Genomic DNA, 23,643 nt, shown 5'->3' with positions numbered 1-23,643 from the left:
ATCAAGGGGGATCTTTTGCAAGTTTGCAGACGACTCTGACAGATATACAGAGGCTTTCCAGAATTTAACCCAAGTATTTGAACTGTCCTGGAAGGATGTTATGTTACTTTTGAATCAAACCCTGACTACTGCTGAAAAGCAGGCCGCCCTGCAAGTGGCAGAGAATTTTGGGGATGAGCTTTGTATCTCAGATAGTGCCAGGGAAGAGAATGAGCCTTATCCAACTGAAAGAAAAGAAGTATCATTGGAGGACTCTAAATGGGACCCCAATGATGAAATGAGAGAATGAAAAATGAAGCACTTTCAGGTGTGTATATTGGAGGGCTTTTGAAGCACTAGAACTAAGCCTCCCAATTACTCCAAACTGTCTTTGATAGACCATGGATTAGATTAAAATTCCACTGCCTTCCTGGAAAGGCTAACAGAAGCACTAGTACAGCATACCTGTCTATCTCCTGATTCATTCAAGGGACAACTAATCCTAAAGGATATATTTATTACTCAAGCAACCCCTGATATCAGTAGGAAGCTGCAGAAACAGGGCATGGTGCCAGATAGTACTTTAGAGAACGTGCTGAAAGTGGCCACCTCGGTCTTTTACAGTAGGGGATTGGGAAGAATCCTGAGAGAGGAGACACAATAAAAAGGCAGAGGGTCTAATGGTAACCTTGCAGACTCACAAACCCCAGAATCCCTGTGATGCACTTCTTAACTGCTACAAATATGGCAAGCCATGGCACGTTAGGAAGGACTACCCAAGCAACATGAGGAAGCCACCTCGACCGTGTCCAGTTTATGATGTGGACCACTGGAAGGTGGACTCTCCCTGGAGATGCAGATCACTAGGTCCACAGCCAGTTTTCCAAATGGTCCAGCAGGACTGATGGGTCATCGGGCCCCTCTCCACAGCTCCTGTGGTTCAGACTGCCATTACCCTCCAGGAGCCCTGGGTGATTTAGGAAGTTGAATGGAGGAAGGTGGACCTCCTTGTGGACACTAGAGTGGGCCTTTCAGTTCTCCTCTGAAATCCACCCCCACTCCTCTCTTAGCAGGACCATGAGGGGTGTCTCCATAAAGTCTTTAAACTGATATTTTTCCAAACACTTAGTTGTAGTTGGGGAGATGTCTTGTTTACTCCTGCCTTTTAAATCATGCCTGAAAGCCCAGCTCCTCAGCTAGATAGGGGTATTGTGACTGGTATGGGAACCACTTTCCTGATGGTTCCAGGACAGACTGTTTGCCTCTTTCTAGTGGAGACCGATATTAACCCAGAGGTTTGGGCAACTAAAGGGAAAATTGGCTGAGCCACAACCACCACACTGGTCCAGATCCACCTTAAGGATCCTACCTCCTTCCCTAACCAGAGACAATATCCACTACAAACAGAAGTTAGGAAAGGGCTAGAAGCTATCATTGATAACTTGAGGATGCAGGGCCTCCTCAAGCCCCACAACAACCCTTGGAATACTCCTATATTGGGGTATTACAGAAACAACAGGGAATGAAGACTGGTCCAGGTCCTCTGCCTCATTAATGAGGCTGTGGTTCCAATTCATCCAGTGGATCCCATTCACTATACCTTAAATACCTGGGGGAACAAAATGGTTCACAGTCCTGGACCTAAAGGATACCTTTTTCTACATACCATTATACCCTGACTCCCAGTATTTGTTTGCATTTGAAGAGCTCTCCAATAAGACCACCCAGCTCACCTGGATGGTGTTACCCCAGGGATTCTGAGACAGCCCCCACCTGTTTGGGCAGGTGTTGTCAAAAGATCTCTCTGAGCGCCTTTATCATCAGGTTAAAGTTTTATAATACGTAGATGACAGTTTCCCTTGTGCCCCAACTGAGGAAATCTCTCAGGAGGGCAGTAGGGTTCTTCTTAATTTTCTGGCTAACAGAGAATATAAGGTCTCAAAATCTAAGGCTCAGAATGAGCACATGCTGTTGGAAAAAAACGGCGCTGATAGATTTGCTTAATGCAAGGTTGCCACAAACCTCCAACTGGCATTTTTTTAAAGCAGTATCTATGATGCACAATAAAGAGAAGCACAATAAAACAAGGTATGTCTGCATCATAGGCTTTAACTTTTGTTTTGTTTAATTAATATTTTCAAAGAATAAGTTATTTAGACTTTGGTCTTCCCATTTCCTTAAGAGAGGAATTAGCCTCCAAATCACATAAATTCTTATGTAAATGGATTGCTAGAAATTATGGATTCGGGCAGCCATCTGGTTTCAAATATGTATGAGCTCAGAAGGGAGTAGTGTTTTATTCTTCATTTTGTGATACTACTTAATTTTCATTGCACATTTTCTCACAAAAGGTGGCCTCTTCTAAATATAACATTAAAAAGTAAAGAAAGAAAGGCTAACCTTTCATTGCAACTTCTCTAGAGTTGAAGTGCTTTCCTCTGATCTATGTAGAAAAGGCAAGACCCTTCAAAGCATCTATACTTGTTAAGGATCAAAGAGAATACTTCTAAATGAAAAGGTAGAGAGATAAAATGAAAGTTATCAGTAGAACTCTGTCCTAGTCTTTTAGTATCCGAGGATCACTATTCTTTTTATGATAATTTCTAACGATTGGGGATCTTCAAAGACAAAAGTACCTATCTTTTGAAGTCAGGTCTTGAGATGACAGGCCAAAGTGCTGTGTAAGGAACTACTGCTTTGGGGAAATTTGAATCCAACTGACTGGGAATTATAATCTTTAGGACAGAATGTAGAATTGCACTCACACAAAGACCAGAAAAGAGAAAAACTTTAGCCCAAAACAGACAAAGGATAAAGGCAAGAAAGCATTCTCACCATAAAGGTTAGATGGAAAAAAAATTTGACAAAACCAAGTGAAGGGCCGTGTGTGGTAGCTCACACCTGTAATCCCAGGACTTTGGGAGGCTGGGGAGGATCACGAGGTCAGGAATTCAAGACCAGCCTGGCCAATATGGTGAAACCCTGTCTCTACTAAAAATACAAAACAGTTAGCTGAGTGTGGTGGCACATGCCTGTAGTCCCAGCTACTCAGAAGGCTGAGGCAGAAGAATCATTTGAACCCGGGAGGTGGAGGTTGCAGTGAGCTGAGATCGCTCCACTGCACTCCAGCCTGGGCCACAGAGCTAGACTCTGTCTCAAAAACAAAAACAAAAAACATTAAAATATGGAGCAGTGATTTCCGTAATGCAAGGGTTGCCCCCAGAAAATTTGTTTCAGGAGATCTTTCCCACCATCCATCTATACTAAATGATTGGCATCATAAAATTTTGTCCTTCACTAAACCTCAAACATGAATTCCTAAAGAATTGGATTATGTGCCCAATCACAGTAGTTATCCTGGATACTCAAACAGAAAAAGAAGCAGATTAGAGACTTGTCAACTCAACATTTCAGCAAAGAGTAAAGAAGAAGATGAAGAAAAGAAAAGAAAATATTGGTTTTTCCAACTACATCCAGGAGAAAGCTGTGCTTTCAATTCTGTGCATAGAAAAATTCCATCCTATCACTTCTCGGCCTTTTGGCTAAGATCAAGTGTAGAAAGATTGCATCCAAGAGATATTCAGAGTTGGTACAGGGACTGCCCTGGACAGCAGGACAGCTAATACCCCCATATCATAAGCTCCTCTTATTCCACACAGCCCCATACTCCACAGCCACAGATTTTTGTGGGTTGAAAAGCCCAAGGCAAGACTTCTAAAATTAAGATTGGTTTTCCCCCACAAGGCAAGAAGAATTCTTATTTGGCCTGAGGAAATACACTTTCTGACACCTCTACAAGCAATATAAACACAGATGAGAGTCACCAGATATTTATGTTAAATTCAGACCTCAAAATATAGGCAACAAAATTAACAAAACTAAATCATTAGAAAACAGTTAATTAGGGATAAACTAATTTAATATAATAATTACAGTTGTAAAGATAAGAAAGAATAATGTATTTTGAAAAATATACAATTTTAAAACCTCAATATTCTTAATATATGTGAAAACATATGTTATTATGTATATATACCTATGTTGAAAACAGAATAGACACAACTGAAGATAGTAAGCTAGAAGACTGAGAAAGAAAAATTTCCCAGAAACCACAGAAATAAATGAATTTAAAAAGTGTATGTAGGATTATGTGTGTGTGCATGTGTGTGTATATATATTTATATAGAGATATATAATATATATAAATTATATATAATGTGTATGTGTGTATATAAAAATATGAATATATACTATATATTTTATTTAATATTTAATTTAAATATATAAAATATATAAATATAAATATATACACACACACGCACACACACATACATACACTCTCTTTATATGTATGACAACATGTATATATGCATACACAGCCTGGAACCCCTGCAAGGTGGCTACTGTTATTCTGGATGTTATTTTCCTTTCTCAGTCTTCTAGTTTACTACATTCAACTGTGTCTACTCTGTTTTCAACACAGTTACACATGTATAATATATGTTTTCACATATATTAAGGCTATTGAGTGTGTTTTTTAATGTGATTATTTTCCAAAATATATCATTCTTTCTTATCTTTATAACTATAATTATCCAGAATAATAATAGCCTTCTTGCAGGGGTTCCAGTCTCCAACCAAAACAGAGACAAGTAAGTGGAATAAATAATCAAACAATCAAATGAATGAGTCTAAAGTTTGAAATGAACAGCTGAGACCTGAACAAAGTGAATAAAAACAGATTCAAACTCAGGTATATGTTAGTGACATTTAAGAACTGAATAGGTAAGATAGAATTGTTAATATTTTCAAAGAACAAAGTATGTCACATGCCAAAAAAAAAAACAAATCAAAGAGACATCAAACTTCAGCTTGAGCAGAAAAATATTTAAAGGCAATCAAGCAAAGCCTCCAAAGTGCTGAGGGAAAAGTGATGTTAAATTGAGAATTTTGTAGCTAATCAAATGAGCATTCAGTTATGAGGACAAAATAAAATTTATTTTGGATATGCAAGAGCTCAATCTATTAGGGATAAATTCTTTCTGAAAAAAATATAGCTTGCTCTAGCAAAGTTAATATAATACAAACTAAATATGAGAAAAAAAGGGGAGGCCGGGCGTGGTGGTTCACGCTTGTAATCCCAGCACTTTGGGAGGCCAAGGAGGGCAGATCACCTGAGCTCAGGAATTTGAGAGCAGCCTGGCCGAAATGGTGAAAGCCCATCTCTACTAAAAATACAAAAATTAGTGGGGCATGGTGGTGGGCACTTGTAATCCCAGCTACTTGGGAAGCTGAAGCAGAGAATCACTTGAACCCAGGAGGCGGAGGTTGCAGTGAGCCAAGATTGCACCACTGCACTTCGGCCTGGGCGACAAGAGTGAAACTCTGTCTCAAAAAAAAAAAAAAGAAAGAAAGAAAGAAAGAAAACAAGTTGAGATAGAGTCTGTGATAATATCAATTAAAATTATGCATAATTCTAAATTTATACGTAAGGTAATAGCAGCTAGAATATTTTATTTCAGAAAGTAGAGGATAGGGAAAGAGAAATAATGCTAATTAAAAGCTGGATCAATTCAACAAAGCTTAGGAAAATAAAACCAATCAAAATGCAATAGAGGCAGTCAATATGGTAGAATTCAGTAATCATAAGGACTGTGGGTTAACACCTATTGAAATACAGAGACTTTAGGACTATCTTACAATCTGAACATACATGAAATGATTGCAAGAGATACAAATAATATAGAAAAGGCTGCAAATAAAGGGAGAGAGACAGATATACTTGACCGATGATATTTTGAAAAAACCAAATGCAATAATATCACTACCAAAAATGTAGAAATTATAAATTAATATGTTTAGTAGACAGAGTATTATTAAAAATTAATAAAAATGAATCATTTAAGAAAATATAATGAACAGAATTATAAGGTATTAAACAGCATCATTTTGAAGCAAATAGAGAAAGAATTCCACAAGTTATTCAAAGAGAAGCTGGCAAATACGCCAACTATTTGTGGAGATTTCAACATCCTTTGGTTAAGAATAAGCAGATCAAATTTTTGGAAAAAAAAAGTTATTATTTGGGGAACACGAATATCTGTTTAAACATCGTGTGTGTATATTTTATATGTGTATGAATATGTGTATGTACATATATACATATTCATGTATATACAATAATGTAAATATGCAAAAGCAAAAAGTCTAAACTGTTGTTGTTTAAATAGCCATCAGTGTTTTAAATATTAATTCCATTTAAGGAGCCAAAGAACAATCTCAAATTTTCCAATGTAAGAATCTTTTAAAAGCTATTTGTCCCCCAGGCAAAAATGAATTTGGTAATTAACAAGAAAATAGCCAAAATTAAGTATTACTTCACATCCTGCTATACAGTAGAAAGTTGTAATAATTAGCAAATTAGTAGTTTTTAGTTGCAGCGACCCTTCATACACCTGTTCTTAGACTAATTGGGAACGAGACCATGTGACCTCTAAGTGCCTTTAACCTTAAATTAATTGTAAGTCTCTAAAACCTAGGATTAAAGTTTCAATATATTAGGAAACATTCTTTTTTTTTTTTTTCTTTCTCTTCATCACAAAGGCTTTGGTAAAAACAAGTGGGAGATAATTTATCTTTCTAGGCTAAACTTTAATTTGATTATTTTAATACCAATGACACTAAATTTCACAAGATTAATAAAACACATTTGAGGCTGATTAAATAGTCACTTCTAATCATACTCACTCCTTAACTTGCTTAAAAATTATGATCTTAGAGGTACATTTCTATCTCTAATAGAAATATTAAACTGCAAGCAAGAATAATTTCTGAGCCATGGGATTCTTCTCTGAGGGCTTCTGCAAATGTTAATATTCTCTTTTGTTCAATTAACACACACACACACATTCCTATCAAAATATTTTGTTTAAAAGTCATGTTTCTTACTCAAAAGGATATAAAAATGTCAAATGCTAATTGAAAAATAAAGTGGCTTAAATGAGATATGCAGACTGCCAATTTATGTTTTCTTTAGAAACATATAAAAGAAAGAAAAAAGCAGTAGAATTTTACAAAGGAAAAACAAAAGAAGAAAAAAGACAAAACAAAAAGACAATCCTGACAAAGAAAAACAAACAAAAGAAATATTTATATAAACTGAAAAAAGCATTAAAAAATCAGACATCTTGATTTCTGGCTCTTTGGGGATCTAGTTAATAAACAAAAGCATCAATTGGGTCTCTACCAAATTCAAGAAAATACACCAGATAACAAAGTATTTGAAGGAAAATAAGACATCTAACAAAGTAGGGAAAATTGTATGCAGGCAGAATGATATGACAAATTGAAAATCAATATAAAATCAAAACATGTGGCTAGGCGCGGTGGCTCATGCCTGTAATCCCAGCACTTTGGGAGGCCAAGGCGGGCGGATCACTTGAGGTCAGGAGATCGAGACCAGCCTGGCCAAAACGGTGAGACCCCCATCTGTACTAAAAATACAAAAAATTAGCCAGGCGTGGTGGTGTACATCTGTAATTCCAGTTATTCGGGAAGCTGAGGTGGGGGAGTTGCTTGAACCTGGGAGGTGGAGGTTGCAGTAAGCCGAAATAGTGCCACTGCACTCTAGCCTGGGTGACAGAGTGAGACTCTGTCTAAAAACAAACAAACAAACACACACACACAAAAAAAAATCAAAACGTGAAACATTTTATTAAAGTGTTGGGAAGCAATCTATTTAATCATTTTATTTTTCACATAAGTGCCATGGAGTAAATTGTCACTGATTTAGAATGTTTACAATAGCCCATGGTTTACAATGCTTGTCTACAGAAATACTTAGATGAAGACCAAAGTACAAATTTCCATTGCCTTTTGCTATGCATTTGCACTTCATGGTTTTGCACACTTTCTAAGTCTCCTAAAAATCCATGGTCTAAAAGAAATAACAGCCTTCTCACATCTGACTAAACCTTGTCCATATCACTCTTAAGAATACAAATTTCAACCATTATGGAAAACAGTATGGCAATTCCTCAAGGATCTAGGACTAGATGTACCATATGACCCAGCCATCCCATTACTGGGTATATACCCAAAGGATTATAAATTATGCTGCCATAAAGACACATGCACACGTATGTTTATTGCAGCACTGTTCACAATAGCAAAGACTTGGAATCAACCCAAATGTCCATCAGTGACAGATTGGATTAAGAAAATGTGGCACATATACACCATGGAATACTATGCAGCCATAAAAAAGGATGAGTTTGAGTCCTTTGTAGGGACTTGGATGCAGCTGGAATCCATCATTCTTAGCAAACTATCACAAGAACAGAAAACCAAACACCGCATGTTCTCACTCATAGGTGGGAACTGAACAATGAGATCACTCGGACTCAGGAAGGGGAACATCACACACCGGGGCCTATCATGGGGAGGGGGGAGGGGGGAGGGATTGCATTGGGAGTTATACCTGATGTAAATGACGAGTTGATGGGTGCAGCACAGCAACATGGCACAAGTATACATATGTAACAAACCTGCACGTTATGCACATGTACCCTACAACTTAAAGTATAATAATAATAAATAAATTAAAAAAAAAAAAAAGAAAAAAGGTTGATGAAATATAAACTTAAAAAAAAAAAAAAAAGAATACAAATTTCAGGAAATAATGTGAAGTGGTGTCAGCAGGATGAGGGAATAGGAGGTCATAGACTGCACTACAATAACCAAACTGAGGCTCAGCTTCTCTTCACTTAGAAGCCAAAACTCCAGAAACAAGGGTTGGTGTGAGGAAAAGCAGGTTTATTCTGGAGCTAACAACTTAAGGAGATGGTGAACTTGCACTGCAAAGATCATCTCTCTTTTTTCTGACTGCCCAAAGGAGTTTTAAAAGGTAGGGGCTTGGGAAACTGTGCAGAAGTTAGCTAAGTGCAGGTTAGCATGTCCTGTTCCAATGATGATCTTGAGTAATGGGCCATTTGGTTTCCCGGCAGGCATCAGCTAGATTGCAGCAGGAATGAACATTAAATGCTCAGCCTTTTTCCAGGGATGGGCATTTCACAGCCTTGATTTTATGTCAAGGTTAATTCTTGGAGTTCTTAAGCAAGTGCACAGTAAAGCATTGTGAAAGAATGACTAGTTACTTTTAAGAAGGGAGTCACTGCCTCAGTTACAAATTCTCCACTGTCAATTTCTTATTCCATTTCTATGGAAAAGGGGCATCTACTCTAATCTAGTTACTTCCTGCTGAATGGGGGTGTTGATTGGGGACTTTGGAATGAGACTACTTGACCCAGTAGCGTGCAATGTTCAGGTCTCTGTTTTGTTTGTTTGTTTTTTGTTTTATTTTTGGGTCCTTAGGAGGACCCAATTCGAAGTTGGAAAGAATATAGGGCCATTTCTGAGGTGAGTGTTCCCATTAGAAGTAAATTTATAAACAGGAGTTAGTATAGTGCCTGGAATCTTAACAAATGTGGCTTTTTTTTTTTTTTTTTTTTTTTTTTTTACGTATCAGTTGGTTTTCTCACCATGGCAGAAACCTGAAATGGCCTACTATAAAATATGTTAAAAGGACTCAATTTGTGCCTGTTTCAGGAAGCCATTTACATTTATAACAGGGCAACTGACAACACCTTCTCTCAAGTTGAATGGGTTTTTGGACATATTTTGACAATGCTTTTTTTTGTCTTAGATTGTGGTCTCCAAGATGACAATCAAAAGGTTGTAGGAAGGGGAAAGTCACAATTTCGCCTGACATTTCTGTAAACAAATGGTTACATTTCTGTAACCATTTGATAGGAAATACCAAAATACTAGCAGTGGTCTAGTATTTTGAAATATTAGTCTTCTTTGAAACAGAGGATAGACAGGAGTTAACTAGAGAATATATGGTCCCCATATCAATATGAAAGTCAGTAAATTTGCTTCCCACTGTTAATTGTACCTGGGCTGCTGTATGGATATAATGACACGTTGGTTAAACATACATATTCAACAGGTTATAGGATAAGTTATGAATATTTGTGAAGGTGATTCTGACACATGCATACTGAACAAACATACACGTAACATATGAATTACGTTCACCTTGGAGTGGAGACCTAAAATTTAAAGTATTACAACTAGGTCCTATACATCAAAAGGATTTTTTCAGTACACAAAGGCACACAAATACACAATCTTTGTAAACCAGTCAGAACCAGTCCATGGTCAGTGGTATTCTTATCTTGGGAAAGTTACTGAAATCAGTCTCTTGTCCATTCAAAGTTATAGTTATGTTAGTCGAACATGGGCAGGGAGCATGGGAGGTCTGTTAGCATCTGCTGGAAGTGCAAATCATTTTAATATTATTTATCTCGAGGCCAGTGCTTGTTTAGCTGCTGGAGAAAAACAACAACCATGTGGCAGTTAGAACGTAGTTTATTCTTCAAGTGTAGAGGTGCATGACTTGGCCCTTGCCTGACATGGATTTAGGTTCTATTTATAATTTGGTATCTTATTGCCACAAAGAATGTTTTGTCAGTTTTATGATCTGTATTTTAACTTTAATGCTGGTCAGCTGTTGTGTCTAAACCATAAAAGGGAGGAAGTATAATGAGACATGACTGACCTTTTATACCATCATGGCTGGGAACTGGGTTTTTTTTTTTTTTTTTTTTTGGAGCTGGGGGTTGGGGTGTCCTCTTGGCTCCTTGGTCTGTTCAGTCAGTGGAGGACTTATGATTTTTGTTGTTGCTGTTGTTTATATTCCTCCTTTTTTGGGCAAGATAGGCCAGAGACAACATCAATGGCCAAGCTTTTATTTTGTCCCATATCATTGCCAGAGTGGTGCGGCTACCTGTCCTGGGTCCATCATGTCCCTCAATGGGACTCCTGTGGCCAAAGGACTTCGAGCCAGAAGACTTATAGCCAATTAATCATTCCAGACCAGGCAGGAATGTAGGAGGGCAGGCACTCATTAGCTCTTAAAACCTTTTAGGCAACATAAGAGTTAAAAACTAAAAGCAAAAATGCAAGGTGACAAAATTGAATAATTTATAAGTTCTACATAGCGAGCTGCTGTTTAAGCATCGGTATACCCATCTTTGATTTCAAGGGTCTGAACAAATTTTATCCTTCAAAATTCACTCTTATACTCTCATGCATCCACCTCTTCTACAATAGTCCTTGGGCTTAGAGGGAGGGTGCTTGACATTATATAGCTTTAGTAGCAGTGCATAGGCAAGCCAAAACATATTGACTCAGTAGGATTGCACAATTTTCAAATTTTGGAGATATTAGGCAGCGAGATATTTTTTGTAATTGTAGTACCCAATTTCTGTAAGCTGTAAATAGCTCAAAAGGAAAACAAACAAACAAACAAAAAAAAAACGTTTTCTTGACTTTGGAAAACAAAATATAGAGAATTAGCAATGTTTTAAACAAAAAAGTCATAAGCTGTTTTCAAGTCTTGATAATGACAGAAAAGGAAGCTCACAGGTAGTTAAACCTTCAAATTATTTAGCGATATAGATTGGCTGTGTCCCCACCCAAATCTCATCTTAAATTGTAGTTCCCATAATCCCCACGTGTCATGAGAGGGAGGTGGTGGGAGGCAACTTAATCATGAGGGTTGTTACCCTCATGCTGTTCTCATAATAGTGAGTTATCACATGATCTGATGATTTTATAAGGGGCTTTTCCCCCTTTGCATTGCAATTCTCCTTCCTTCCACCATGTGAAGAAGAACATCTTTCCTCCCTCTTCTGCCATGATTGTGTTTCCTGAGGACTCTCCAGCCATGCTGGACTGTGAGTCAATTAAACCTCTTTCCTTTACAAATTACCTAGTTTTGAGTTATCTTTAGTAGCAGCATGAGAATGGACTAATACATTTAGCATCAAGGATCTAGAAGCAAAATTATTAAATGAGTCTTAGTGTCTTTGTATTAGGGCCTGTCCACATGTTTCATGAAAGCAGTTAAATATTTTAATTGTCACCTTCTCCCAGGTCTAAAGTCCAGCCTTTGGTTAACCTAAGTTTGGTGTCAGATACTTGCATCAACATTTAAGATTTAGCAGCAGTTCATGGATATGTATATCCAGGAATCAAAACCTTGTAACTTAACAGCACAGGGATTAGTTAATAGCACCTAGGACCTTTTCAAGGAGCTTGAGGTGGTGATATTGGAGTTTATGACCTGATTTAATAGTTACAAAAAGATTCTACAACCTTGTAGTCATTCATTTTATAGCTTTGTTAAGTCCCCAGCAATAAGTTTAGGTCAGACACTTAGGATTTTGATTTCAAGAATATTTATTAAAGATGTTAAAAGGCTCAAAACATTTCACCAAAACAAAAAATATTTGTTTATTTAACCAAGATTGATAATTAAAAGACTTTAAAATCAATATACAAAGTTATATGAAAATAAATACCTTAACCCTTTTAAATTTTAGTTTTCCTAAAGAATCAGAAACCTTCAAATATAATATAGAAATTATTTTGCTATTAATAAAATGTAAAATCTTTGTTTTTTAAGCCAAGTACCAAAAAGGAAAGACAACTTTCTGCAGTGTAATTGCTTCTCCTTATGGGAAGCCCATTTAGGTAACCCAAAAGTCAAACCTGTTGAAAAGAGCATACGAATGTAATCAGACACAGGAAGAGTCTGTTCAAGGTTATGAGTATAGCAGGGGAATACATGACTCTTAGTAACAGCATGAGAAGTTCCTGATTACATTGAAAAATTTAGACTTATCAAGAAAAATCAAGAGTACAGATAAAGTTATACTGGAGGTAAACATTGCTTTTTTAGACCTTTAAGATAAAACATCTTAGTATTAGGTCACAATAACAGTTGGAACTAGAGGAAAAAAATTTCAGGAGTGATGAAAAAACTGAAGGAGAGAGTTGTCATCTCAAGCCCTCTCAAGGGGAGGAAAAGCTGAAAGCAACAAGACACAACAAATGTTGAGCCTCTGAGATATGAATCTAAGAAGTTTTTAAAAGAAATTGGTTAAAAATAAAAAATCAAAACCTCTTGTAATTTCCCTAAAAGCAAAGCAATACCTTAAGTAACCCTTGTTTTGATGTAGGCTAACCTTTAGAAAGAGTATTATAATGGTTTCCTTTTTAATTATAACCAACTTATTTAATTATTTACAACATTCCTTTTATAAATGCTGTTTCTTGTACCTTATAACCAGTTACGCAGACCATTTATAACATTTTTTTACTTTCTTACTTGTCTTACATTACACCTTTTTAAAAATAACCAGTCATTTTACTTTAAGACAAAAATTTACCACACAAGATCTTTTTTAGATAAAATTATTATTTTTAACAATTTTACTTACCAAAAATATTTTCATATTCATAACTCTTCTCACATCTCTTTTACTTCCTATTTTATTTTTACTTTTTTAACTTTTGAATAACTTCTAAATTATATAAAATTATTTTTCTCAAGAACACAACTTATAGAATTATATAAGAATTATATATTAACTAGAATTCTTATTCTTAGTAACCTTAAATTTTAGTGAAAACCTAGGAAGCAAGAAATCCTGAACTGTCCATCAGATGTGAACATTTTATAGATGAAACCACTCCACAATTTTAGAAATATATTTTCCTACATTATAACCCTTTCTTAGAAATGACACAAATATTCAATAAGCATCCAAAATAATTTTAAGATTTTAAAATTACATAAAAAGTTTACCTGGAAGCATTTATCCTATTTTTATGCACTTAATTTTTTTTATTGTTAACAGTTTATCTAGATGACTTATGAAAAATGAAGATATTAGACAAAACTAGTTGTCACTTAAAGTTATTTCTCTCTTATTCATTTATAAAGTTTGTGAACATCAGGTGTTCACCTAAGAACCTTAAACACAAGGGCATTTTGCCAATAATTCAGAAGCCTCAGCTGCTTTTATTGAACCTGAAATATTTAGCAAAGGTAGATATAAAGTAATTGGTGTGAGAAAACACTTTAAATAGTCCATTTTCAAGGCATGATAAATGTAAGTACGTGCAGCCAGCCTGTGGATGTAACAAACCACACAGCTCGTGCACCTAGAAGGTCAATAAGCAAACATAATGTAGAGGAGAGGTCAGCCCATAAAAGGGAAGAAAGTTTTGTTATTGGGAAATCAAAACTTAAGTGGGGAAGGGCGGCTGGGGTATAACCTTATAAGGGGGATAATGAAACTTAGGCAACATCCCGGAAGATTGTAACCCCATAGTACTTGACTAGTGAGGAACTGGGGGAGGGACTTACTACATTCTAGGGCATAAACTACTTGCTGTAACTGCCCCAGGTGTCCCTGCCTACCAGATGGCCAATCTTGCAAGACTGCCGTTAAAAGTCTCGTTTCTGCTGTTCTTCATGTCTCCAAGGGTTTGATCAGGTGAATGTGTGTTTCTCACAATTGGTATATCCAGACAAAAATGAATGCCAACAATTTGGAAGATATTTCTATTTTTATTACATTAGTGATTTCAAAACCATTTTTTATTTACCAAAAGTTACTAAATGTATATGAACTTGAAAAACATTTTGACTGACTTAATTTATGAATACTCATTTATTTATAATCCGGTTTGGTATATGTTAGACCAACACATATATTCACATACATGAGCACATATAAATATGTATACACACATACAAACCAAGATCCAGTAGCTTTTACCTCAGAGCTCTAGCCATCAGAGTGTATCATAAACTCACTGGCCTATAAAAGATTGCTGTATCCAAAATTTTTTCATTAACAAAATTGGGGCCGGGCACGGTGCTCACACCTGTAATCCCAGCACTTTGGGAGGCCGAGGCAGGCGGATCATGAGGTCAGGAGATTGAGACCATCCTGGCTAGCATGGTGAAACCCTGTCTCTACTAAAAATACAAAAAAATTAGCCGGGCGTGGTGGCGGGCACCTGTAGTCCCAGCTACTTGGGAGGCTGAGACAGGAGAATGGCATGAACCCAGGAGACAGAGCAGGCAGTGAGCTGAGATCGCACCACTGCAAGCCAGCCTGGGTGACAGAGCGAGACTCTGTCTCAAAAAAAAGAAAAAAAATTGGAACCTGTCCACATGGCTAAACTTTGTCTCAATAGGTAATTGCATGAAAGCTGATGACCAAAATTTTTGGTAAAGCACTTTAGACACCAGTTTAATTTTCGAAAACTCTTTTACCCTTTTTTTTTTAAGTTTCAAGAGTTTTCAATGTTTACATTTTAACTAGAACTGGATGAACTGTATAAGAAAAACAAAATATCCCAAGTAAGTTTGAATTAAGTGAGTTTTATCTCAATATTAGTAGCTCAATAGCTACAGATTCAAAGTAGACAGAAAAGAGAGAAATAGGGAGCTTTAGAAGCCTCTACTTAACTCTATAGTTGCTGGTTAACCGTTTGAGCCCTGAATTTTTCTTGCTGTAATTTGCCTATCAGTTTAAAATGTGCACAAAAATGGGGATAATATGTGACCAGCTGGAGTCCCAGAAAATCTGGCATGTCTTTGAACTTTCATGTTTCACCTTTTAAACAATTAAAAACCAACAAACATACAGAAACCAAAACAGAGCACTCCCAAGCTAATTCCCAAAAAAGGGAGACTGAAGAGATGTCTTCAAAAACCTTTTCTCAAACCAAACAGTACCACAAATGACTCATGCTAGGTCCAAATGGCACAAGCCCAGAAGGTAGAGACTGAAGATTCCTGGTGTGTACACAAGTTTGACTTACACAATCTTGGATCCATCAACTCTCAGATACTGCTTTTCCTTGCACTGACTAAGCATTGCAATCAGTTGATGCCATGAAGAGGAAAGAAGAGAGATTCCCTGAGACAAAAGCATTCTCAGCAGCTGCTGAGACCCAGAAATCCCAGCTACAAGGATGGTCTTGCTACCAAAACACCAGGGGTTCATGTAGGTTCTGGGGTTCATCTAGGTTCTGCTGCTCGCTGTATAGAAAGCTAATGACTGACACAATGAGTATTGCCAAATGCCAAGCAAGAAGGCTTTAATCGGATGTTCCAGTGGAGATGGGAGCTCAGTCTCAAATCCATCTCCCTGATGTACTGAAAGTTGGGGGTTTATATAGCAAGGGAGAAATGTAACTATGTATGATAAAATAGGATCTCAGGAGGAGTAAGAAAGCAATCATGATGAATGAGGGGCCTGGCATTTCATTATCTGCATGCCTTGATCTCGTGAGTTTCAGTTCTCTGATACTTTTTGAAAGGTCTGGGAATATTTTCCTTGGGAAGGAACTCAGATAAAACAAATGTAAGTTTCAAGCCTTAAGTTTGCCTGGAGAATACTGCACTGGCAGTGAGCTGCACTCTTTTTTTTCCTAATGGGGAAATGGATTAAGACCAGAGGGTCAATTTCTATGTTTATCCAAAGACAGCTGTCTACGGGACTATTGGGTTAGTTTCAGGTTTTATAACCTGAAATGATTTGGCTTTGTGTCCTCACCCAAATCAGTTTTGGCTTTTGAGCAGTGAGCAGCTAAACCTGAGTTCAGTTGCACTACCTGCCACAAAAAGTTTAACTAACAACTATCCACAGAGAAAAATGCCTTGGTGAAAGCCTCCGAAACTGGAAATAAGCCTGAGTCATCTAGGTGACTCATAAAATGTAATAAAACCCACATGGGAATGGTAAGAGAAATGGTCTTTGACTGTGGTGCCCCTCCGCAACCCCAAGTCAGCACAGTACTACGTAGAAAGGATTCCCCAAGGATCATGCTTTCTACAGAGAAAAAATGGAAGCAGAGATTGACATTTAGATTCCCTAGCATTTTTAAACACTTTCCAGGGTGGCTAAACTACCCGGGGTCAGGTAGAAACAGAGACGGTGGAGCCCACAGCACCCAGCACACATCTTGGTGGTAGCTCTGCATACCTGCCAATAGTATCAGAGCTCATGAAACTCAGCTGGTCACTCGCAAAACTAATAAAAAGTTTTACCTGCCTGGAATCCGTAGATGGCCAACCTGAAGGACCAGCCTTGGATTGTACCTTGGGGCCTCACCCAGGAATAGAGACAACTACTACAACGAAATTTAGCAAAGAACAGGGGCTAGTTCCACAACTCCTGGGAGGTTAACAGCACTTGGCAAAAATCAGGGTTAGATTTGCACCCCTCCCACAGAATTTAAATAGCACTCAATTCAGCCTCAAAGCTCACCCCCAAACCCTGTGAAGGCAGAGAGGTAAACCTCCACTGTGTGTTTCTGATTTGCATAGCAACTGGTCCTGTCCATTCCAATCAGCAACTGCACCTAACCTCAGGGCCCCTCCTGCAACCTTGTCCAACTGATGAACTCAAATAGCAGTACCATATGGCCATGGAATACAACGTGTGGGCTGGCCAAATTAGAGGTGATTGCAGTGCTCATCCAGCACCTCAGCGTAATCGCGGAGCCCAGCCAGCTGCCCCACCTCAACTCAGACTAAAAGCAACAGCTCAGCCATTTAGAGAATCCAAAGCAAGTTCTGCTCCCCAGTGTTGTTATCCTTGACCCATCCATAATCACCAGCTAAACAGTGAAGGTTTATCCCTGACAAACACACCAGAAACCCAGAAAAGGTAGCTGTCTCTTCAAATGCAAAGACAGCAACACCAGAAGACAAGGATTACAAAGAACTAGTAAATTATGACACTTCAAAAAAAAAAAACAAAACAAAACAAAACAAAAGCACCAGCAAAGCCTCAACAATAATGGTCTCTTAAAAAAGGAGATCTATTAAATGATATTAAATGACAAAGAATTCACAATAATCTTTTTTTTTTTTTTTGAAACGGAGTCTTGCTCTTGTCGCCCAGGCTGGAGTACAATGGCATGATCATCTCAGCTCACTGCAACCTCTGCCTCCCATGTTCAAGCGATTTTCCTGCCTCAGCCTCCCGAGTAGCTGTGCTTATAGGCGCCTGCCACCACACCTGGCTAATTTTTATATTTTTGGTAGAGATTGGGTTTCACCATGTTGGTCATGCTGGTCTCAAACTCCTGACCTCGTGATCTACCCGCCTCAGCCTCCCAAAGTGCTGGGATTACAGGCCTGAGCCACCGCACCTGGCCAGAATAATCTTCTTAAAGAAATTCAATGAACTACAATTTACCCTGGAACCATGAGTTTGAACTGTGGCAATCCACTTAAATCTGGATGTTTTTCTACCTCTGCCACTCCTGACACAGCAAGACCAATCAATCCCTCCTCTTCCTCCTCCTCTGCCTAAACAGGAAGATGATGAGGAAGAAGATATTTATGATGGTTTACTTCTACTTAGTGGATACTCATATATTTTCTCTTCCTTATGATTTTCTTAATAACATTTTCATTTTTCTAGCTTACTTTATTGTAAGAATACAGTATGTAATACATTTAACATACAAAAATGTGTTAATTGTTTATATTATTGGTAAAGAATGTCAATAGTAGGCTATTAGCAGTTAAGTTTTTGGGGAGTCAAAAGTTATATGTAGATTTTCGACTGCATGAGGGGTCAGCGCTCCTAACCCCTAAGCCCTGTATTATTCAAGGGTCAAATATACAACTATAATTTGTCAATTTCCAAATTAAGAAATAAAAAAATTAAAAAACCAAAAACAAAAAAACCCTATAAATTATAGACATTATATTTGTGTGAATTTTCAGTTTTTGAAACATAATTTTAATATTTACATGAAATAAAAGCAAATACCCAGTGTAAGAGAAAATAATCTTAAATTTTACCCGCTGTTAATCACTTATGAGGTAAATAAACTCTGAGTGAACACATTAGTTTATTGTTTTCTTTTCTTTTTTTATATCAAACCAGATTTTTAAACAATGAAGTTTCAATGCAGTATATTATTTCTTTCATGTTTTATAACTTTAAAAAAATTACATGTATAGTAAAAGCAGACAAATATATATAAGAAATACAAATGGTTAATTCAGAATAGTTAACTCTGGTAAGAGAAGGAAAAAAGATGAGAGGGATTGGAGAGGAGCTCAAGAAATACTCCAACTAATATTTTATTGCTTAAAATAATACACTAAGTAAATATGGTAAAATATTTAATTAGCAAAGTTAAATTGTGGGTAGTGGAGTCTTTTTTTTTTTTTTTTTTTAATTTATTTATTATTATTATACTTTAAGTTGTAGGGTACATGTGCATAACGTGCAGGTTTGTTACATATGTATACTTGTGCCATGTTGCTGTGCTGCACCCATCAACTCGTCATTTACATCAGGTATAACTCCCAATGCAATCCCTCCCCCCTCCCCCCTCCCCATGATAGGCCCCGGTGTGTGATGTTCCCCTTCCTGAGTCCGAGTGATCTCATTGTTCAGTTCCCACCTATGAGTGAGAACATGCGGTGTTTGGTTTTCTGTTCTTGTGATAGTTTGCTAAGAATGATGGATTCCAGCTGCATCCAAGTCCCTACAAAGGACTCAAACTCATCCTTTTTTATGGCTGCATAGTATTCCATGGTGTATATGTGCCACATTTTCTTAATCCAATCTGTCACTGATGGACATTTGGGTTGATTCCAAGTCTTTGCTATTGTGAATAGTGCTGCAATAAACATACGTGTGCATGTGTCTTTATAGCAGCATAATTTATAATCCTTTGGGTATATACCCAGTAATGGGATGGCTGGGTCATATGGTACATCTAGTTCTAGATCCTTGAGGAATCGCCATACTGTTTTCCATAATGGTTGAACTAGTTTACAATCCCACCAACAGTGTAAAAGTGTTCCTATTTCTCCACATCCTCTCCAGCACCTGTTGTTTCCTGACTTTTTAATGATTGCCATTCTAACTGGTGTGAGATGGTATCTCATTGTGGTTTTGATTTGCATTTCTCTGATGGCCAGTGATGATGAGCATTTTTTCATGTGTCTGTTGGCTGTATGAATGTCTTCTTTTGAGAAATGTCTGTTCATGTCCTTTGCCCACTTTTTGATGGGGTTGTTTGTTTTTTTCTTGTAAATTTGTTTGAGTTCTTTGTAGGTTCTGGATATTAGCCCTTTGTCAGATGAGTAGATTGCAAAAATTTTCTCCCATTCTGTAGGTTGCCTGTTCACTCTGATGGTAGTTTCTTTTGCTGTGCAGAAGCTCTTTAGTTTAATGAGATCCCATTTGTCAATTTTGGCTTTTGCTGCCGTTGCTTTTGGTGTTTTAGACATGAAATCTTTGCCCATGCCTATGTCCTGAATGGTACTACCTAGGTTTTCCTCTAGGATTTTTATGGTATTAGGTCTAACATTTAAGTCTCTAATCCATCTTGAATTAATTTTCGTATAAGGAGTAAGGAAAGGATCCAGTTTCAGCTTTCTACTTATGGCTAGCCAATTTTCCCAGCACCATTTATTAAATAGGGAATCCTTTCCCCATTTCTTGTTTCTCTCAGGTTTGTCAAAGATCAAATGGCTGTAGATGTGTGGTATTATTTCTGAGGACTCTGTTCTGTTCCATTGGTCTATATCTCTGTTTTGGTACCAATACCATGCTGTTTTGGTTACTGTAGCCTTGTAGTATAGTTTGAAGTCAGGTAGCGTGATGCCTCCAGCTTTGTTCTTTTGACTTAGGATTGTCTTGGAGATGCGGGCTCTTTTTTGGTTCCATATGAACTTTAAAGCAGTTTTTTCCAATTCTGTGAAGAAACTCATTGGTAGCTTGATGGGGATGGCATTGAATCTATAAATTACCTTGGGCAGTATGGCCATTTTCACAATATTGATTCTTCCTATCCATGAGCATGGTATGTTCCTCCATTTGTTTGTGTCCTCTTTGATTTCACTGAGCAGTGGTTTGTAGTTCTCCTTGAAGAGGTCCTTTACATCCCTTGTAAGTTGGATTCCTAGGTATTTTATTCTCTTTGAAGCAATTGTGAATGGAAGTTCATTCCTGATTTGGCTCTCTGTTTGTCTGTTACTGGTGTATAAGAATGCTTGTGATTTTTGCACATTAATTTTGTATCCTGAGACTTTGCTGAAGTTGCTTATCAGCTTAAGGAGATTTTGGGCTGAGACAATGGGGTTTTCTAAATATACAATCATGTCATCTGCAAACAGGGACAATTTGACTTCTTCTTTTCCTATCTGAATACCCTTGATTTCTTTCTCTTGCCTGATTGCCCTAGCCAGAACTTCCAACACTATGTTGAATAGGAGTGGTGAGAGAGGGCATCCCTGTCTTGTGCCAGTTTTCAAAGGGAATTTTTCCAGTTTTTGCCCATTCAGTATGATATTGGCTGTGGGTTTGTCATAAATAGCTCTTATTATTTTGAGGTACGTTCCATCAATACCGAATTTATTGAGCGTTTTTAGCATGAAGGGCTGTTGAATTTTGTCAAAAGCCTTTTCTGCATCAATTGAGATAATCATGTGGTTCTTGTCTTTGGTTCTGTTTATATGCTGGATTATGTTTATTGATTTGCGAATGTTGAACCAGCCTTGCATCCCAGGGATGAAGCCCACTTGATCATGGTGGATAAGCTTTTTGATGTGTTGCTGAATCCGGTTTGCCAGTATTTTATTGAGGATTTTTGCATCGATGTTCATCAGGGATATTGGTCTAAAATTCTCTTTTTTTGTTGTGTCTCTGCTGGGCTTTGGTATCAGGATGATGTTGGCCTCATAAAATGAGTTAGGGAGGATTCCCTCTTTTTCTATTGATTGGAATAGTTTCAGAAGGAATGGTACCAACTCCTCTTTGTACCTCTGGTAGAATTCAGCTGTGAATCCATCTGGTCCTGGACTTTTTTTGGTTGGTAGGCTATTAATTGTTGCCTCAATTTCAGAGCCTGCTATTGGTCTATTCAGGGATTCAACTTCTTCCTGGTTTAATCTTGGAAGGGTGTAAGTGTCCAGGAAATTATCCATTTCTTCTAGATTTTCCAGTTTATTTGCGTAGAGGTGTTTATAGTATTCTCTGATGGTAGTTTGTATTTCTGTGGGGTTGGTGGTGATATCCCCTTGATCATTTTTAATTGCGTCGATTTGATTCTTCTCTCTTTTCTTCTTTATTAGTCTGGCTAGTGGTCTGTCAATTTTGTTTATCTTTTCAAAAAACCAACTCCTGGATTCATTGATTTTTTGGAGGGTTTTTTGTGTCTCTATCTCCTTCAGTTCTGCTCTGATCTTAGTTATTTCTTGCCTTCTGCTAGCTTTCGAATGTGTTTGCTCTTGCTTCTCTAGTTCTTTTAATTGCGATGTTAGAGTGTCAATTTTACATCTTTCCTGCTTTCTCTTGTGGGCATTTAGTGCTATAAATTTCCCTCTACACACTGCTTTAAATGTGTCCCAGAGATTCTGGTATGTTGTATCTTTGTTCTCATTGGTTTCAAAGAACATCTTTATTTCTGCCTTCATTTCGTTATGTACCCAGTAGTCATTCAGGAGCAGGTTGTTCAGTTTCCATGTAGTTGAGCGGTTTTGAGTGAGTTTCTTAGTCCTGAGTTCTAGTTTGATTGCACTGTGGTCTGAGAGACAGTTTGTTATAATTTCTGTTCTTGTACATTTGCTGAGGAGTGCTTTACTTCCAATTACGTGGTCAATTTTGGAGTAAGTATGATGTGGTGCTGAGAAGAATGTATATTCTGTTGATTTGGGGTGGAGAGTTCTATAGATGTCTATTAGGTCTGCTTGCTGCAGAGATGAGTTCAATTCCTGGATATCCTTGTTAACTTTCTGTCTCGTTGATCTGTCTAATGTTGACAGTGGAGTGTTGAAGTCTCCCATTATTATTGTATGGGAGTCTAAGTCTCTTTGTAAGTCTCTAAGGACTTGCTTTATGAATCTGGGTGCTCCTGTATTGGGTGCATATATATTTAGGATAGTTAGCTCTTCCTGTTCAATTGATCCCTTTACCATTATGTAATGGCCTTCTTTGTCTCTTTTGATCTTTGATGGTTTAAAGTCTGTTTTATCAGAGACTAGTATTGCAACCCCTGCTTTTTTTTGTTCTCCATTTGCTTGGTAAATCTTCCTCCATCCCTTTATTTTGAGCCTATGTATGTCTCTGCGTGTGAGATGGGTCTCCTGAATACAGCAGACTGATGGGTCTTGACTCTTTATCCAGTTTGCCAGTCTGTGTCTTTTAATTGGAGCATTTAGTCCATTTACATTTAAGGTTAATATTGTTATGTGTGAACTTGATCCTGCCATTATGATATTAACTGGTTATTTTGCTCATTAGTTGATGCAGTTTCTTCCTAGCCTCAATGGTCTTTACATTTTGGCATGTTTTTGCAATGGCTGGTACCGGTTGTTCCTTTCCATGTTTAGTGCTTCCTTCAGGATCTCTTGTAAGGCAGGCCTAGTGGTGACAAAATCTCTAAGCATTTGCTTATCTGTAAAGGATTTTATTTCTCCTTCACTTATGAAACTTAGTTTGGCTGGATATGAAATTCTGGGTTTAAAATTCTTTTCTTTAAGAATGTTGAATATTGGCCCCCACTCTCTTCTGGCTTGTAGAGTTTCTGCTGAGAGATCTGCTGTTAGTCTGATGGGCTTCCCTTTGTGGGTAATCCGACCTTTCTCTCTGGCTGCCCTTAAGATTTTTTCCTTCATTTCAACTTTGGTGAATCTGGCAATTATGTGTCTTGGAGTTGCTCTTCTCAAGGAGTATCTTTGTGGCGTTCTCTGTATTT

At 37.5% G+C, this 23,643-nt stretch overlaps 1 pseudogene; it reads left to right on the top strand.

Annotated features, from left to right (window-relative positions):
* Window positions 1-3,501: 3,501 nt before the first annotated feature.
* Window positions 3,502-3,635, top strand: LOC114671663 (U2 spliceosomal RNA; annotated as a pseudogene).
* Window positions 3,636-23,643: the final 20,008 nt, after the last annotated feature.

This window comes from Macaca mulatta, chromosome 12 (assembly GCF_049350105.2).
Source record: "Macaca mulatta isolate MMU2019108-1 chromosome 12, T2T-MMU8v2.0, whole genome shotgun sequence".
Taxonomy (NCBI): Eukaryota; Metazoa; Chordata; class Mammalia; order Primates; family Cercopithecidae; genus Macaca; species Macaca mulatta.
This window is presented reverse-complemented; position numbering and strand designations above follow the sequence as displayed.